The sequence below is a fragment of the Schistocerca serialis genome, chromosome 8 (genome assembly GCF_023864345.2).
Source record: "Schistocerca serialis cubense isolate TAMUIC-IGC-003099 chromosome 8, iqSchSeri2.2, whole genome shotgun sequence".
Lineage (NCBI taxonomy): Eukaryota > Metazoa > Arthropoda > Insecta > Orthoptera > Acrididae > Schistocerca > Schistocerca serialis.
In genome coordinates, this window is record NC_064645.1 from 425594683 (window position 1) to 425609888 (window position 15206).

General features: G+C 46.5%; 1 protein-coding gene across 1 annotated transcript in view; it reads right to left on the reverse strand.

The window, feature by feature from the left end:
* Positions 1 to 15206, reverse strand: part of LOC126417048 (transcription factor AP-2-beta) — a 354829-nt gene that overhangs the window by 269770 nt on the left and 69853 nt on the right. The gene's annotated exons all lie outside the window — the stretch shown is intronic.

Genomic DNA, 15206 nt, shown 5'->3' on the forward strand with positions numbered 1-15206 from the left:
TTGTATCGTAAATCACCTACAGACGCCATTTTGAAACTGCCCTGCAGCTACGCTATTTGTCGGAAGTGAGGGAAACTTGGCGCACTCACACAGGAGGCTTCAAATAATACATACATAACGTTTCACATTCCTAACATTGTTTTCGGCTGAGAAACAAAATGCGTTGCATTACTTTCTGAGCAACCCTCGTAAAATATTTACAATCAACAAGCATCTTGTGCACATAGCTATGTCCGTATATGTAGAGCTCACAGATGATTGTTAAGGCTTCAAAATCACAACATGGAGTTCAATGCACACTTAGCACATCTGTTTACGTTAGCATGAAATGTCCATTCACTGAAGATCCACCTAAATATAGCGTATATGGTACAATTCTTTCTGAACATGAGAAAATTCAGAGATTAATGGTTTGATTTCAGGTGTCTATCTGAGATGCTCCCATTTTTTTGCGCAATATTTTCGCTTCTTCAGATACTGCGAGCTGTCTTATCATACATACCCACTAAGCGGGCTTCAACGGGACAGAAGTATTGTCGACGTCGTGCTACTATTTGTAACCCAGTACGCCCTACCATGCTCACCTGTTGTTCGTTTGTTTTTCGGAGTCCGCTCTGTTACTCCGTGACACGCATATTGTCTCAGAGCTTTTCAATTCTGGTGGATCAGATGATCAGAGGAGCGCTAATAACTTAAGTGGGGGATCCCAGACCTTGCTTAAATTTGCAATCCCCGTCTCGGATTATTTCGGTCTTAGTTTCGATAGGCACCTTGATTGACTGCAGGGCCGTTTTAGAATGTAGGATCATTGGAATAATAGTGCAAGCTGCTAAAAACAAAATAGGAGCAAATGAGCATCAAAGTAGCAGGTACCAGGAGTCGAACCCGGCTACAAGTAGCGGCGAGACACTAACAATGCTTCGCTGTCAGAGTGTGGTTCAGGCACCGAGGATGCGTAAGAACGCAGTTCGGAAGCACTGGAATGAGAAAAAAGTGTTCAAATGTGTGTAAAATCTTATGGGACTCAACTGCTAAGGTCATCAGTCCCTAAGCTTACACACTACTTAACATAAATTATCCTAAGGACAAACACACACACCCATGCCCAAGGGAGGACTCGAACCTCCGACGGGACCAGTCGCACAGTCCATAACTGCAGCGCCTTAGACCGCTCGGCAAATTCCCCGCGGCACTTGAAGGATACGACTTAGTCGGTAGTCTACATATCGCACAGAAAAATGGAGCCGACAGTTTGGCGGAACATTGAGAAGCACACCATTATTCACACCGAGAAAACATGAGAGATTGTCCAAACAAGATAATGAGTTGGTGTACAGGTCCGTAGCGTTTTTGCACAAGTTTAATAAACCAACAGATATAACAAAGGCTTCAGTCATCAGTAATATATTGTCCTTCACTATTTCAACAGTCTGGAGTAACTTTTTGATTCCACGGCTGCAGAAATCACGTGGTTTTGAGGCGGAGAATCAGGTGAATACGCTGGGTGCGGAAGGACTTCCCAGTCCAACTCATGTATAGCAGAACGCGAGCAGGCATCACCGTGGAGTAGCATCACTTCACGCAATCTTCCTGGTCGTTGTTCTTGGATTGCGTCTGCAAGATGTCTCGGTTGTTAGCAATAAATGCAGCAGAGATGGTTACACCACAGGAAGCCATTCGTAGTACACCACACCGTCGCAGTCCCACCAGATGTATGACGTTGTCTTTTGCGGATGCGCGCAGGTCTTTGTATGGCGAGTTATTGTTTTGTTAGGCCTCAATCATTCCTTTGTTTTCCATTTGTTAGCATAATGGTACCATTTATCGTCATCAGTAACGATACAGGACAGGAACGATCGGTGTGGTTCACGAACCAGTTGGAGAGGAACAAACAGTGGTGCACATATTGACATGGCTGATTTTTGCTTACAGCATGCGGTACGTATGTACTCGAATTTCGAACCTTCTCCATTGAGTCGCACGATGTTGGAATGATCGCAGTTGATCGCATTTGACAGTTCTCGAGTTCACTGACGTGGATATTTGCGGATTAATACGTGTGAACGATCTTCATCAAACCCCGAAGGCCTTCCTGAACGTGGAGAGTCACTAATGTCACAACGATCCTCCTTAAAACGGGAAAACCATTTTCTTGCCCTGCTCTCTCCAATGACATATCCCTATACACGCTGCAGATGTTTCTGGCTGTCTCAGCTGCTATCATCGCTCGAACTGGTTCAAATGGCTCTGAGCACTATGGGATTTAACTTCTGAGGTCATCAGTCCCCTAGAACTTAAAACTACTTAAACCTAACTAACATCACACACATCCATGACCGAAGCTGGATTCGAACCTGCGACTGTAGCGGTCGCACGGTTCCGGACTGTAGCGCCTAGAACCGCTCGGCCACTCTGGCCGGCCCGCTCCAACTCAAGAGAAGAGTAAGCCGGAAATGTTCCGATTTCTCCACTTGACACTGCAGCTCCACTCACTATCTCCAAATGATACAATGACAATATCTAAACTTAGACAGCCACAGTGAACTACAAATAAAAAAAATAAATTAAAATCGATAAATAAATCCATAGCAACCAGAATACCTACGTGCGAAACAAAAACGCTACGGACTAATGCACCAACCTAATACTTTCATTACCACATCATGTGCCCACAATGCATTCACTCTCACAGTTGGGAGTGGTCATAAGTTTCTGGATAATCAGTGTGCAGTGTAGTGTTTTAGCCGCCATGATTCGAAAGTTCTAACGCAATTTGTACAACATCGAAAGTGAAGAACTCTGGCTGAATGGCTCTGAGCACCATGCGACTTAACTTCTGAGGTCATCAGTCGCCTAGAACTTAGAACTAATGAAACCTAACTAACCTAAGGGCATCACACACATCCACGCCCGAGGCAGGATTCGAACCTGCGACCGTAGCGGTCGCTCGGCTCCAGACTGTAGCGCCTAGAACCGCTCGGCCACCCCGGCCGTCTGTGAACTACAAATAAAAAAATGAAAATCGATAAATAAATCCATAGCAAGCAGAATATTTACGTGCAAAACAAAAAAGGCCAGGAACTTATGCACCAAGCTAATATTTTCGTTACCGTATCATGTGCCAACAATGCATTCACTCTCGCAGTTGGGAGTGGTCATAAGTGTTTGGATAAGCAGTGTGCAGTGCAGTGTTTTAGCCGCTATGATTCGAAAGTTCTAACGCAATTTGTACGACATCGAAAGTGAAGTATTCTGTTTTGGACTGTAAAAAAGCCATCGCTGAGTTCTTTGCTTTATATCCCTGCTACACATACAGGAGTGACTTGAGGTGATTGTTATTAGTAGTGGGCTTAAAAGCAGAGCCACGCATCCTCTGGGGCTTCGTGTTGTTAGGTCCTCCCGTGCACGACACCCCGACTGAACGCGCCCAGAACCGATGTGCCCCATATTTCAGGCTTTCCCTGCGTCACGATCAAATCCCCCACCCCACCCGTCGCCTGCCACCTCGCTCCGAAGCCGTCACGCCGAGGTTCGTAGATACTTTATCTTCCCTGGCGGCGTCATTTCCAAAAGATGGAGAAGAGCTTAGCGGCTAGGCAGGGTGAATGGGGCGCACCGCGCGCGTTAAGAGGCTCTGATCGCGGGGGCGAGCGGGGTTGGCTTGACTTGACAGAGGGTGCTGCAGATAGTGCTGTCAACCGGCAGCAAGACGCAAAGTGTCCGCCGGACAAGATTATGGCGTCTCACGTAAGCTCGCTAGCGCGGGCGCGTGTGTGGAACTTGCCACCATCGACACGGTTGTTTAATGTTGGCACCACTGATACATCCGTATACAGTGAGTCACAGTGTCGGCTTCCAATCTCGCCGTCGGTGGCTTGTAGTAATATGCTCACAACGCCCCAGAGGAAAAAAAAGAACTTGAGGCACAGCATGAGTAGTAGCAAAAAAACCTGAGGACAACAATAAAAAGTGAAGGAGAATATGGACAGGTTTTACTGTGGACTTCACTCCGAAGGTTTTTTTTGCATGTCTCCACGTAAGTAATCCATCCGATTTTTTTTATTGTATTGTCAGTATCGGGTGAGATATCACATGTTGTGAGGGTACAAGCGATTTTTTTTTTTTTTTGCTAAACATGTACGAATCTTTGCGCAACATTTGTACCCTTAGCAAAAAAATGGTTCAAATGGCTCTGAGCACTATGCGACTTAACTTCTGAGGTCATCAGTCACCTAGAACTTAGAACTAATTAAACCTAACTAACCTAAGGACATCACACACATCCATACCCGAGGCAGGATTCGAACCTGCGACCTTAGCGGTCGCTCGGCTCCAGACTGTAGCGCCTAGAACCGCACGGCCACTCCGGCCGGCTACCCTTAGCAGTCTTGTATGATTGAACAAGCGTGGATATTTTGAAGCAGGTTCGACTACCATGTAATTGGCGTTTGTTAGTCGATATATAAGGGTGATGCTGTTTTCGTTTGGTGGAAATTTGTATGTCTCAGGTACTCCTGCAGCGTTGTGCGGCGACATGGGGTCTCCTTAAGGCGTGCTTACGTCATATAAAGTGCTTCCTCGGAGTCTGCAACGCCGTGCGCCGCGCCATGGAACTCTCTTGGAGAAGTTCTTTTCCAAGGGGACTCTCAACAATCAAATAATAGATGGAAGATTCAATATAAAACGTCTCCGTTACTTCACAGTTGGTGTTCTTTCCGACTTAAGAACACCTTGCACTTGTTAATGGAATAATCTGATGCTGGGAGACTGATACGTGTATAATAAAGAAAGTCGTTGTTCAGTATACTGACTTTCTTTTAGTAGAATGAAATTTTCACTCTACAGCGGAGTGTGCGCTGATATGAAACTTCCTGGCAGATTAAAACTGTGTGCCGGACCGAGACTCGAACTCGGGACGTTTGCCTGGAATGTAGGAGACGAGGTACTGGCGGAACTGAAGCTGTGAGGACGGGGCGTGAGTCGTGCTTGGGTAGCTCAATTGGTAGAGTACTTGCCCGCGATAGGCAAAGGTCCTGAGTTCGAGTCTCGGTCCGGCACACAGTTTTAATCTGCCAGGAAGTTTCTTTCAGTAGCTTGGAAACATAACAAGAAGAATTATTTGGAGACTTTGCAGAGTTGTCGCCTTACGGCAAGAAGTTGCACTTCGTCGGCGTGAACCCTCGCAGTGTCATGCATATTACACGGTCGACTTTCTCGCTTGCAACCGTTTACCACTAGAATTCTTCCAATTATGACGTGTAACATGGAGGTGTGTAACGTACGTATGTCGGTGCGTGAGAAACAGCGTGCTGTAATCGACTTTCTAACCGCAAAAAACCTGCCTCCAACTGAAATCCGTATTAGAAAGGTAGCTGTGTTCGGTGATGATTGTATTGACATCAGTAATTCGCGACACTGGGTTGTTCGTGCTTGTAATGAAGGAAACGGTTCTGCTAACCTCAAAGTGTGTGCAACTCGGAGTGGACGACGACGCATAGAAAAGGTTCAAATGGCTCTGAGCACTACGGGACTTAACATCTGAGGTCATCAGTCCCCTAGACTAAGAACTAATGAAACCTGACTAACCTAAGGACATCACACACATCCATGCCCGAGGCAGGATTCGAACCTGCGACCGTAGCAGCAGCGCGGTTCCGGACTGAAGCGCCTAGAACCTCTCGGCCACAGCGGCCGGCAACCGACGATGCTCGTCGGAATCAGACCGATGATTTCATCAGAGAAGATCGTCAGAAGTCGGCGGAGCCTCCATTATATATAGTAAGATGTGCACTGGTCTCTCCAGCAGTGATTTACCAGCAGAAGGAGGTTCTTCCTCATTGGTAATTCATCGTTTTATAGGTTTATAACTTTATGTATTTTCTTTAATGTACGTAGCCTTCTAATTAAAGCTTTGTATACGATTTATAGGTCTGAAGATGACCACAGTAGTGGTCGAAACCGGTCACCGTAGTAAATAAATTCTGATCAAGACTGTTTTTGATAGTAAACACTAAATTTCTGCCTGTGGGAGCAGCCTGTAACACTTTTGTTATGTAACAATGTCTTTGGTCAATTGAGTGCGCCAAAAAGCAGACGCAGTAATAGGAGCCGCTCGTTTTAACAGTTGGAAGTTAAAGTTAGTTGTTGGCGCATACTGCCACTATGAACTGTTCACACTTGGAAGCCGTTTCAGCTGATTCTGACTTAGGAAATTGCGAATGTAATCATGTGACATTTGTGAAGTTTAATGTTTGATTTGTGAAACTGTCAGGCCATTGTTATTGCGATTGTCAATAAGAAAAGGTACTAATTTTGAAGACATTGTAGAAACATGAAAATTTGCTATGTGTAATATGAAGGCAATAAGTCGACGGATGTAAGCACCTTAACCAACACACTATTCTCACCTAAAATTTTAACTTGGGGCGTGCTGCCTAGGCATCAATTATTGTTTTCAGTGAGCCACATTATCAACGAGAAGCGAAAAGCAGATGAGTCACCTTCTTTTTCAGATATTTTAACTTCACTACATTAGCGTTTCCAGAGACAGGAAAGTGCACGCTTATATAAAAACAGTAATTAATACCTCTCAATTTTCTACAACGAAAGTTTATGCATTATTGAGGGTAGAATGACCATAGTGTGAAAGCAGTTGTTACTTACTTTAAAATTAGCTAAGTGGAGGACAGATGATGCACCACAGAAAGCGAGGCCAAAGTGCTTCTTACCAAATCCCTCGTAACATCGATCGCTTAAGATTGCCCAACTCAGCTGATACGCGAAGCGCTCCCCTTCCTCGCCTGCCCTAATATCGCTCCCGTTTCCCTAACGCCCCACTGGTCCCGCCACAAGTATTTCATGTTAAGGACTTTCAAAAGCCATGGGCTACTTGCTTCTCAGCTGTTAGAGAACGAGCATAAGTTTCCGCTCTGTTTAAAACTTTGGCTTGACAGATGGGCTGAGTCGGCCTATTTTCTTTGCCCCAACGATTACGATTGCTGGGGCACGGGACCATCGAGATTGACCCTCGATCGATGGAAACGTGTCGGCTCTTCAGGTGAATCACAGTTTTGCTGCATTACATCGACGGACACTTCACAAACGCCGTCATCGAGATGAACGGCGACTCGACAGTCATAACGCGCCACTGACGCAGGTTGGTGGCTGTAGTATTATGCTATGGGAGACATTCAAATGTTCAAATGTGTATGAATTCCTGAGGGACCAAACTGCTAGGATCCTCGGTTCCTAGACTTACACAGTACTTAAACTAACTTACGCTAAGAACAACACACACACCCGTGCCCGAGGGAGGACTCGAACTTCCGGCGGGAGGGGCCGCGCAAACCGTGACATGGCACCTCAAACCGCATGGCCACGCCGCGGGGCCGGGAAACATTCTCCTGCGCTTGAGCGGGACCTATAATAATCGAAGACACGCTGACAGCTGCGGACCACCTGCATCCTTGATGTCTTCCCCGACGGCGAAGTCATCTTTCAAAAGTTTAAGTGTCCTTGTCTCGGAGCCAGAACCGCGCTACAGTGGTCTAAGGCGGATTATAGCGAACTTACGTTCATATCTGAGCGACCAAATTCGCCTAATGCAAATCCTGTGGAACCCACCTGGGTCGCTATCGGGCGCCATCACCGCATACGCAAATCAGCGGCCCGTTTTTTTACGCGAATTACATGACATGTGTCGACGCACATGTAATACCACATACCACCACCAACATTCCAACAAACTGTCGGATCCCTGATACGAAGAGTAAGTGACGTATATCGTTACATAGCTACACTACCGGCCATTAAGATTTCTACACCAAGAAGAAATGCAGATGATAAACGGGTATTCATTTGGACAAATATATTAGACTTGAAGTGACATGTGATTACATTTTCACGCAATTTGGGTGCATAAATCCTGAGAAATCAGTACCCAGAACAACCACCTCTGGCCGTAATAACGGCCTTGATATGCCTGGGGATTGAGTAAAACAGAGCTTGGATGGCGTGTACAGGTACAGCTGCCCATGCAGCTTCAACACGATACCACAGCTCATCAAGAGTAGTGACTGACGTATTGTGACGAGCCAATTGCTCGGCCACCATTGACCAAACGTTTTCAATTAGTGAGAGATCCGGAGAATGTGCTGGGCAGGACAGCATTCGAACATTTTTTGTATCCAGAAAGGCCCGTACAGGACCTGCAACACGCGGTCGTGCATTGTCCTGCTGAAATGTAGGGTTTCGCAGGGATCGAATGAAGGGTAGAGCCACGGGTCTTAACACATCTGAAATGTAACGTCCACTGTTCAAAGTGCCGTCAATGTGAACAAGAGGTGACTGAGACATGTAACCAATGGCACCCCATACCATCCCGCCGGGTATACGCCAGCATGGCAATGACGAATACACGCTTCCAATGTGCGTTCACCGCGATATCGCCAAACACCGGTGCGACCATCATGATGCTGTAAACAGAACATGGATTCATCCGAGAAAATGACGTTTTGCCAGTCGTGCACGCAAGTTCGTCGTTGAGTACACCATCGCAGGCGCTCCTGTTTGATGCAGCGTCAACGGTAACCGCAGCCATGGTCTTCCGAGCTGATGGGCCATGCTGCTGCAAACGTCGTCGAACTGTTGGTGCAGATGGTTGTTGTCTTGCAAACGTCCCCAGCTGTTGACTCAGGGATCGAGACGTGGCTGCACGATCCGTTACAGCCATGCGGATAAGATGCCTGTCATCTCGACTGCTAGTGATAGAGGGCCGTTGGGATCCACCACAGCGTTTCGTATTATGCTGTTTAACCCACCGATTCCATATTCTACTAACAATCATTGGATCTCGAGCAACGCGAGCAGCAATGTCGCGATACGATAAACCGCAATCGCGATAGGCTACAATCCGACCTTTATCAAAGTCGGAAACGTGATGGTACGCATTTCTCCTCCTTACACGAAGCATCACAACAACGTTTCACCAGGCAACGCCGGTCAACTGCTGTCACGTTGTAGGTGTCGCCACCGGCGCCAACCTTGTGTGAATGGTCTGAAAAGCTAATCGTTTGCATATCACAGCATCTTCTTCCTGTCTGTTGAATTTCGCGTCTGTAGCACATCATCTTCGTGGTGTAGCAATTTTAATGGCCAGTAGTGTATTAAACAGGTGATCTTAATGTTTTGTCGCATTCTTGTCTAGCGGAGTCATTACAAGTGGACGATCGTTGGGAGAATGGGGAAGAAGGCAGGCAGGGCCGGAACCGTGGCTGCAGTCCCGAACACCTGTCGAGGGGGTGTGTTGGTGCGTCGTCTCCACCTCTCTACGGCCGGCCGCTACGGACAGCTCGGCGCGATGCGACGCGTCGTCGGAATTCCGGCTTGTCGGCACCGCAGCCGCGGCCGGCACCTGTGATGGCTGCGTCACGTGTCGCGCGGCGCACGTACGCCCACAATTACGCTAATCCAACTGGCGGCGGCGGGGCCGAAGCCAGCGCGCCGGCCATTACGGGCGTTTAGCGCCACGCGGAGGCACGCGGCCCTCCCAGCCTGCGCCCAGCTGGCTACGTGCCGAGGACGACGCCGGCCGGCTGAGGCGTTCTCATATCTCTTCGGTTCCTCCACTGCTCTCTCGACGGTTCCCTGGGCGATTTCAGCCCAGCACAGTGACACAGACTCTCTGTTTGAGCACTAATGTCCTCAATTATTTACCACTGTCAGCCTCGATTTCCTATCCTGTGGCAATCTCTCCATCTAACTGTAGCATTTTGTGACTTCGGTTACTTGTAGTACTAATTTCAATCTTTGTCCTCTACAAATTTTGCCTTGCAGGTGTTGTAGTGCGAACAGTGTACCGCTATGCCAAGAAAATTCGAGGCACGGTGTACACAGCCAACCTACAAAACGCCGCCCACACTAAGACGGGTACACACTAGCCCATCGAAGGGCAACAAACAGGCACCAACCGCTTAGTTGGCTGAGATCTGTTCAGTGTGTATGGGCGCAAAGTTGGAGCCACCTGCTCCAACCGCTTCGTTGGCCAAGATCTGTTTAATGTGTATGGGCGGTAAATTGGAGCCCACTGCTCCAATCGCTTTGTTGGCCGAAATCTGTTTAGTGTGTATGGGAGGCAAGCAGGAACCAACCGCTCCAACCACTTCGTTGGCCGAGATCTTTTTCGTTTGTATGGGCGGAAAATTGGAGCCCTCTTCTCCAACCGCTTTGTTGGCCGGTATCTGTTTAGTGCGTACAGGCGGCAAATTGGAGCCACCGGTTCCAGCCGCTTCGTTGGCCAAGGTCTGTTTCGTGTATGGAGGCGGTAAATTGGAGCCAACCGCTCCAACCGCTTCGTTGGCCGAGATCTATTTAGTGTGTATGGGCTGCAAATTGGAACCTACTGCTCCAAAACTATTTGTTGGCGGAAATCTGTTTAGTGTTTAAGGGTGGAAAATTGGAGCCAAACGCTCAAACTGGTTCGTTGGGCAAGATCTGTTTAGTGTTTACAGGTGGTAAATTGGGGCCAACCGCTCCAACCGCTTATTTGGTTGGTCGAGATCTGCTTAGTGTGTATGGGCGGCAAATTGGAGTTAACCACTCCAACTAATGTAGGACCACTCTATCAAATGGAGACGTAAAATTCCGCTTTAAAAATAAAAAGTTTGTTACGGGAAATAACTGACACTTTCCGTCGACACTGGGGTTAGCATGAAAGACAGGGTGGGCAGTATCTGTTTGATCCGACTTGTAATGGTACTTGAATTACGTAACCATTACGGCACCTCACCTCAACCTCTCGATACCAGTAATATTCTACTGTGTTTCTGTAAAGTAGTTGACATATTTCTGAGACAACATTCAGATTTGATTTCATTAATGCAGAGAAACTTTGATACATCGATATGTTTATGTTGCAATGATATTATTCTTATGTGTATTCTTTCTTTTGTCATTATGATCTTTGACGTACTTGTAACTCTGATTTTTGGGCGCGTAAGCGGTTATTAGTTAGTTAGTTAGAGAGTCGGACCTTGAGAAAGTCAAGTCTTGGACGTCATGTTGGAAAGACGCATAACGTGATCAGCTTATAAAATGTGAACTTTTAACAGTGAGGAAAATGTTTTCAAGTATGTTTGTATTGTGAAGTGATGTTTTGTGTGTTAGTGATATTGCAGCAAAAGTAATAAAAAAGAAGTGTAACTTAAATTCGGAGTGCTGATTACTTTTTTACATCACCATTGTCCTGCAAAAGTGTAATCTTCAAGAATGGTTTGTGAAGCGCATCTACAAAACTTTTGAATATAGCAGAATAAAACCTTGGCCTCTTTGCATCCGAGCTTGGAATCATCACCACCTAGATTTTCGACGATTGAGCCATGATTTTACAACGAGACCAGCGTGGGAAACACGAAATGATGAGTGCCTAGTTTATTCATTATTACATGAAATGACTTTATTAACTGTGCTCTAATGACACCTGCCACATAATAACTTTGTTGTTGCCCGAAAATGAAGTATTTAGCAGCGTGAGCAATACCACAATGATTATTAAATTTTGACCTTTGTTGTGGTAGGGTTATTAGAGACTCCAGCTACACATTGCAATAACGAAATTACGAATATCTGCCAAAACACCATAGAGACTCTTAGGAGGGGACACCCTGTACATATGATGGTGGAAGAAATGAAGATGCTTGGTCGGTAGTGAGAATAGTTCAGGAGAATACTTTGTTGAAAATGCAAAGGCTACAATTGTGTATTATAGAGCATTGAGGAAAACATGTTACCCGAAAATTTCAGTTGCAGAACGGCTATGACATAAAATGATGAATTGTCCCAGCTCCTCGTTTCGCCCCCCTAGGAATTTCCGGTTTCCACAGTTGGTCACAAATGTTTAGCTGCGCGTGAATGCGTGACCTCATTCCATTGTTTTGTTTAGAGAATTCGTTCTGTGCAACACGCTTGGCATCCGTGTACGAGAAAATTCAACTGTTTCTGCTGAGGCGAGTTAGCGCAAGTCAGATTAACAGCATTCCTACTGTAAGGATTTATTTGTGTTCAGATATTGGGCTATATTTCTCTTGTGTGTTGTAGTTTCTGGTATGTAATCGCTACAACCAAAGGTCTGGCCTATGTTGCTGTAGAGGCCATTAAAATAAATCTGGGGACGTTCTTAATTTCATCCCAGGGACGAAATTTCGAGCTGTTATTTAAAGTTCATTTTACTTCTATTGATAAAGATTACTTTACTTTATTCATGTGGGAAAACACAAGCGGAGAGAAATGGATTCGTCGCATGAAACGCTTGGTTTGTTATCACGAAATGTGCTCGTCGTATACACATGTATGCAAATTCATGTGTGATACATCTTTAGAAAACTAAAACTAACTTGCAGGCACTGTTGATTTATGGCCTTGTAGTGATTTATAATAAAGAAAGTATCGGCCAACTTGAGGTTAGAAAAAAATACATTTAAAATAATTGCGTTTCCGGGAATTGTTACGGGGGGACGAAATTAATAACACTTCGTATTTCCGCTTTTGCATAGTTAACCTTTATGTCAAATACTGGCTTTAATATGTTATAACAATTGAACTGTAAGTTTCCTACAAGTGGAGGACAAATTCAGGAACATATACACCAATTTGTAGCATTTTTCAAAAAAATGGCTCTGAGCACTATGGGACTTAACTACTGTGATCATCAGTCCCCTAGAACTTAGAACTACGTAAACCTAACTAACCTAAGGACATCACACACATCCATGCCCGAGGCAGGATTCGAACCTGCGACCGTAGCAGTCGCGCGGTTCCGGAGTGCGCGCCTAGAACCGCGAGACCACCGCGGTCGGCTGTAGCATTTTTCATAACCTTTCAGGGCTTCTGCAGCCGCTAACGAGCTAAGGAAATTTTGGGGCCCCTACTTTATAGGTGATTTATTTTGGCAGGAAATAACTCTGATAATGGTATTTTTTACTCAGTCAAACAATCAGCTTAACAGAATACGGGAAGTTTTACCCCAGAAATGTCACTGTTCTTTCCACCGTGTTGTCTATGGTCTTCTGTTGTAGCCTAACTGCGGTCTGACCTTTGTATATTGAGTACATTTACACGCCCGTTAGAGTCTCACACAGACGCTCTACAACACTTGGTAAATTTTGTAGTAGCTCAATGCAAGACAAACCAACGGCCTTGCCGCAGTGCACTCAGCCCTTATGGGGCAAACTGAGGAGCTACTTGATTGAGAAGCACCGGCTCCGGTCTCGGAAACTAACCTACGGCCGGGAGAGCGGTGTGCTGACCACATGCCCCTCCATATCCGCATCCAGTGACGCCTGTGGGCTAAGGGTGACACGGCGGCCAGTCGCGACCTTTGGGCCTTCATAGCCTGTGTGGGAGGAGTTTAGTTTCAACGCAAGACAAGATTCAAAATTAAAGTACATCTTTGAGAGCTGTCAACTGTTCTGTGTACGCATAATAAGAATTTTTGGTGTATCGCCTGTCTCTTAACAAAAATTGTGGACTTTCCAGGAATCCGAAACAGAGGCGGAAACGCGCTGAAATGGGCGACGGCACGAAAGCCGAGGACACCTCGTTTAAGAGAGTCGCAGCGAAGAGACAGGCCAGGTCGGCAGCTCGCCAGTTCGCTTTTTTCCAGAAAATTACTGAAGTTATTAACTGTGGAATGTAGTTAATTAATATAGCCCAATCACGCGAAGCGGCACGGTGCTCTTAACTTCTTTTTCCCCGGCTGCGTAACACGGCACGTAAGGAAAAGAGAGGAAAAAGGAGTTTGTAACTGCGACCGCCCCGCGTCCCGCGTGGCCGAAGGGCTCATTACCGCGTCGGCTGGGGGCTAATGGTTGACAGTATGGGCGTGCGGACGACGGTAGCGCCCGGCGACGGCAGCGGTGCTTCGCGGAGTTACAAGGCAGTGGGCAGCTGTGACGAGAGGCCTCAGCGATCGGGTTCGAGGTACAGCATCAGAAGCTGCAGTAATTACTTTCCTGATCTGATCGGTGCTGGTATGAGTCATGTAGGCAAAAGTTAGGACAGCTCAAACCAGGCCTGTGCACACAAAAAAAAACAAATCCGCCTCCTTCGTCCCAACCAGTACTTCGCACCGCTCCCTCTTATCCACTTCTGGCACACGAACAGATAAATCTCCCTCTTGTTTCAATTGTCGTATGCCCTGACTCTACGGATGGTGCAAATGGCTTTGAGCACTATGGGACTTAAAATCTGAGGTCATCAGTCGCCTAGAACCTAATTAACCTAAGGACATGACACACATCCATGCCCGAGGCAGGATTCGAACCGGCGACCGTAGCAGTCGCTGACACTACTGAGTATAGAGACTGCAACGAAGAGAAGATTTAGGTTTATCATTCTGTCCGTATTGGAGTTACAACGAGCTGAGTTTTGGGATGGCGATGTGCACATACTCACTTGGTGGTATTTTCGCGAACACAAATTCTGAAAGTGCAGTGGATTGGCGGAGCTGTCATTTGCACTCTGGTGATTCATGTGAAAAAGTTTCCGACGTGATCATGGCCTCACGACGGGTGTAACATAATTGGAACGTGAAGTTGGAGCTAGACGCCTGGGACACACCATTTCGGAAAATGTTAGGCAGTTCTGTAGTTCGAGACCAACAGTGTCAAAAGTTTGTCGATAATACCAAATTTCAAGCATTACTTCTCACCACAGACAACGCGGCGACGACAGCAGCGGCGTTACCGCAGTCAGTGCTAACATACAAGCAACAGTGCGTGAAAATAACCGCAGAAATCAATGTGGAACGTGCAACGAACTTATCCGTTAGGACAGTGTGGCGAAATCTGCCGTTATTGGATTATGACTGCAGACGACCGACGAGAGTGCCTTTGCTAACAGCACGATATCTCCTGCAGCTGCTATCCTGGGCTCGTGGCCATATTGGTTGGATCCTAGACGACTGGAAAATGTAGGCCTGGCCAGATGAGGCCAGATTTCAGCTCGTAAGAGACGATGGTAGGGTTCGGGTGTGGCGCAGCCCCCACGAAGTTATGGACCCAAGTTGCCAACAGGGCACTGTGCAAACTGGAGGTGGCTCCATAATGGTGTAGGCTATATTTACATAGAATGGACTGGAAATCGCTATGTTCGGTTACTTCGAGGCCATTTGCAGCCATTCATGGACTTCATGTTCCCAAACAACGATGCTA